Source organism: Rhipicephalus sanguineus, chromosome 5, assembly GCF_013339695.2.
Source record: "Rhipicephalus sanguineus isolate Rsan-2018 chromosome 5, BIME_Rsan_1.4, whole genome shotgun sequence".
Lineage (NCBI taxonomy): Eukaryota > Metazoa > Arthropoda > Arachnida > Ixodida > Ixodidae > Rhipicephalus > Rhipicephalus sanguineus.
In genome coordinates this window covers 32,928,163-32,932,724 of record NC_051180.1, presented here as the reverse complement: position 1 = coordinate 32,932,724, position 4,562 = coordinate 32,928,163, and positions in this window count along the sequence as shown.

The following is a 4,562-nucleotide window of genomic DNA, read 5'->3' as shown; positions in this document are numbered from 1 at the left end:
TCTTGCGTCGCAAGCGCGAATGCGCCGTACGGTTCAGACAGCGACGAATCAGTCAGTGGCAGCGACGATATCAAACAAAACAATCTAAAGAAACGAAAAATCAGCGTACACATGCTTTAGCAGGAATCTCACACCAACGGATAGCGCGCCGGTTCGAGTACGCACAGCCCAAGATTTCGATTTCACCAATCTTGCACGTTAGACGGCGCACATTTCAATATGGCGCCCCCCTGGCGTGAAAGTGTGAAAAGGTGTATAAATCGCCACCATGTACGACCGTCGTGGCCACCATCATCACTTGTTGTGTTTGCATAAATGGCTATATTTCGTACTGCTTGAGGTTATTCATTTTACGAGGTCTGCAAAAATTGTCTTGCTTATCAGACGTAGTGCAAGAAAGAAGCTAAATACTTTTCTTATTACTTACCCCCTTATCGATCATCATGAGAGAACCGATCATTGTGCCGTTTTCTGTGATCCCACCGTAGTGCCCGTCAAGAGGGGCAACAATTTCCGTGCTGCGTGGACAAACATATCAGAATGTACCACTTGCTGCGGTGCGCCCCCAGGCATACTGCATTGACAATTTGTACCCGGAGCGTTGCCTCCTACACTATAGTCGGATGCAACTTTAGAAGTCAGTGGCATTTCCACCTCAAAGGCGGATGAACACAAGCCTGCACCAATGGGCGTGCACTCGGGACTGACCTCATGAGCGGCACGGCCGGTGGCTCCCCCTTCGGAGAACATCGGGGCGTGCATAAGCGGGACTATTTCTTTAGTCGCGGAGGGGATCGGCGGCCGCGCTTCGGTCGTCTAGGCGTAAGTTGTATCCGTCTATAGTACCGCATATTAACCCTATTCCATAACCCTTTCCTTTCCTCCTCTCAACCCAATATAAGGCAAAGAGCGCAGGATGTGGCGAATCCTCGCAACCAGAAATCATCTTACGCACCCTCAGGGACTACCGGTTTCTCTGTTAACATCCCGGAAGTCGACCCGCCATGGTGGTCTACTGGTTATGGTGCTCGACTGCTGGCCTGAAGGTCGCGGGATCTATCCCAGTCACGACAGCCGCCTTTTCGTTTGAGGCGAAAATGCTTGAGGCCCGTGTACATATATTCAGGTGCACGTTAAAGAACCCCAGGTGGCTGAAATATCCGGAGCTCTCCACTACGGCGTCTCTTATAATCCTAACGTGGTTTTGGGACGTAAAATCCCAACAATTACTACAACATCCCGGAGGATACAAACGCAGCCGCCAATGCGGAGGAAGTTATGTTCTACCACCGGACGCTCCTCTGGTAGCAAGCGCAGGCTCGTCGTATTTGTGTAGAATCGAAAGAAACCCCAGTCCGGATCTGGAAACGACCCACGCGGCAAGGAGGCAATGCCCAGGGAAGAAACCTGCGTTGGTGTCAACCTTACAACTAGGAAACACTCATTATGCGCACGGGTGGCACAATTCATATTTCTCAGTGGTCACTATGTATAGCTACAAGATGTTGAAGACCAAAATAGTTGCCGTCCCCGCATGCTTATACATTGTGCGTTGCCTTCCAGCAGAACACTTGCCCAGCAAAAAATAAACATGGTTGAGAACTTCTTGTCAATTGCATCAAATATGCGGGTGACATTGGGTATAATACATCCATTAAGATATCAAAATTCATAAATTGTTGTGCCTAATATTAACGAGAAATTCTGCAGACAACACTAGCACATAAAGCTAGCTTTGTTTGTGTGGAAGCCAGAACTTTTCTTTTTTTTACATTCAGCTGGCATTTATAGGTGAAATATCGGGAATGTCAATATATGCGATACTAAAAATGATTGATATAGCACTGAAGCCGGGACACCGTTACGTTACGTTTAGCGTTCCGTGCTACGTATTTCTAATTGTTAAGCAAGAAAAGTGTGAGAAATGTGACTAACAAGTGCCATCATTCCCAGAGATGTGGTTAAAAAAACGCCTCTCACGTTATATTCATAGATGCCGTAATATTTGTCAGTGCGGCTCCAACGTAGCCGTAGATTTTCTTCACACCATCTTCATCGTAGACAATTGTCCATGGAGGGTACTGTAACTCGACAAGAAAAACACTTTCTTACCCTTAAATAATTGCTAACTAATTACCACCAAACAAGTGACGAAAATTCTGGACACGGAAATGTTGCTGGATTCAACGTATCGAGTTCTCGATACGTTGAATACATAGACACGTTCTAAGGGAACATGTCTATGTAAGGGCAGTCGCAAGTAGACTTGCCGAAATGCTGGCTACAGCGGCATTGCCCGTTCAAGCATATCATCAAAAAATAATGCGCCAATACAGGAGTAATAGAACGCTCTTCGAAGAAAAATATCAGATCAAGCAAACACCCTATGCACTACGTAAAACCATAATAATCAAATTCCGATCACGCAAAAACTACCCCTACAAAAATTAGGAACATTAATATTAGACATCTTAAACGAACACCCACGAACTTACTGCAATATAGAATCTCCCCGACACAATTTAAAAAGCAATTAAAATAATTAATTTTTCCTGACTTCAAGGTTTTGTGCACAGTTATTCATTGTTGTGCTTTTTAAATGCCTTATAATGTATATTATATAACCTTTTTAAACAGATAATTAAACACTGTGTACGCCACTTTTTGTAGCTTTTCATCTTCTGCTTTTTTCCCTGTGAAAGCAGAAAAGAGTACTTTTCTTATTTATTTTTATTGGAGTGTTCCATACATGTGTTTTGCAGTTGTGTAATTTGTAAATGAGAGAGATCACACTACCGCAGCTGCTGTCTGAGTGACGTAGCCTAGTCAGGCGCCTTTCGGCTCTTTCGCTATACGTCTTCCAAGACAATTGTAAATTGTGTTGAATAAAGCCTAGGTCAATCAATAAATCATCACATGAAGCCCCCATCTTCCCCTGAAATTATATCTCGCTTTGGTTACCGCCAAACAGTAATAATTAAGTGTGTACGAACACTCGAATATAATAACACGTGGTTGTGACGGTGAAGCAAGCGGAACTCCAGCAGGTAAGGATGAAACACTTCATTGGGCGAACTTGTGTCCGCAAAGAAAAGAAGTGATGCACTCGGAACACCGAAGGCCTCGAACACAATCATCGGTAAAGGTACGTACTCACTAGCGGCAAAAACGCGCTCGACACGCCGCGCGCAGGAAGTGATGCTGACGCGAGTGGCATGAGTCACAAAAAACGGCAGCAACGCGCGGCAAACGCGCGAGTGCGTGCTAGACCCATTTTTCGCGGCACGCCGCAAAATGAGAACCAATCAGAAGCGAGCCGCGCAGTTGCGACGCCACCTATCTGCACGCAAAGAATTATGATGCGTGGCCTCCGAGACTAAACTGTCACACAGGCCGTAAACTCTCGAAAGCCGTGCCAATGCAGCTTGTCCGCACTTCGCTGCAGGGTTCGGTGGACCCGCGCAATTGCACGATCGATGTTCAGGAGGTGTGATTAAGGGAAGAGCAGGCGCGGAGCAGCTCCGGCAAAAGACACGCGCGCGCGACAAGGAAATCGGCTGAAGGTACGTTCTCACTTGCGGCAAAAAGACGCGCGACACGTCGCGCGCGGCGAGCGATGGTGTTGCGAGCGGCAGGAATCTCGAAAAGCGGCAGCAACGCACTGCAAACGCGAAAATGGGTGCGAGACCTATTTTTCGCGGCATGCGGCAAAATGAGAACCAATCAGAAGTGAGCCGTGCATTCGCTACCTGTCTGCAAGCAAATGATTATAATGAATGGAAAATGATTATAATGTACGTCTGAAAACCACGATATGATTATGAGAGATGCCATAGTGGACGGCTCCGGAAATTTTGCTCAGCTGGTCTTCTTTAACGTGCACTCTGATCTAAGCACACGGCCCTCAAGCATTTTCGCATCCATAGAAAACGAGACTGGAGAGCAACACGTACGCCGCAAAATCTCGGAGGTCATGCCTAGCGAACAGGCCGTTGACAAGGCAGTTCGTCGACACTTCACTGCAGGGTTCGGTCGACCCGTGCAAGTGCACGAGCGATGTTCAGAGGAATAATTAACGGAAGATCAGACACGGATAGCAAATAATGGAAGCGAAGAACGAGTATTTAATCATAAACAGGGCATGAGTGAATACGTAGTCACTCAAAGTAATAATGAGTGATAAGCAAGCACCGGAAGAAAAAATACCAGAAACATTAAATACAAACAACGCGCTGTGTTAGGAATGGAAATATATTATATGAAACAAACGAATACGTGCAGGTCATTTATATATTATTCCATTCTTCATCAACACCACGTGAGATTAGAAGAAGACACTTCACTGACACAAGCCACTTTCAAATTTATGTATTACATAGTAGTAATCCACAATTTACACTTCTCGAGTGACATCATACAATAAAATGTATTGTGAATATTGCGCAAAGACCGCAGCACAGTCGTGGTCTCGGCGCCTTTTATTCAGCAGAGCCGCCTGACCAACGCTCAGAATGAAGATGACGCTCACAGTGATGATGATTACATACAGGTGAAGAGAATGA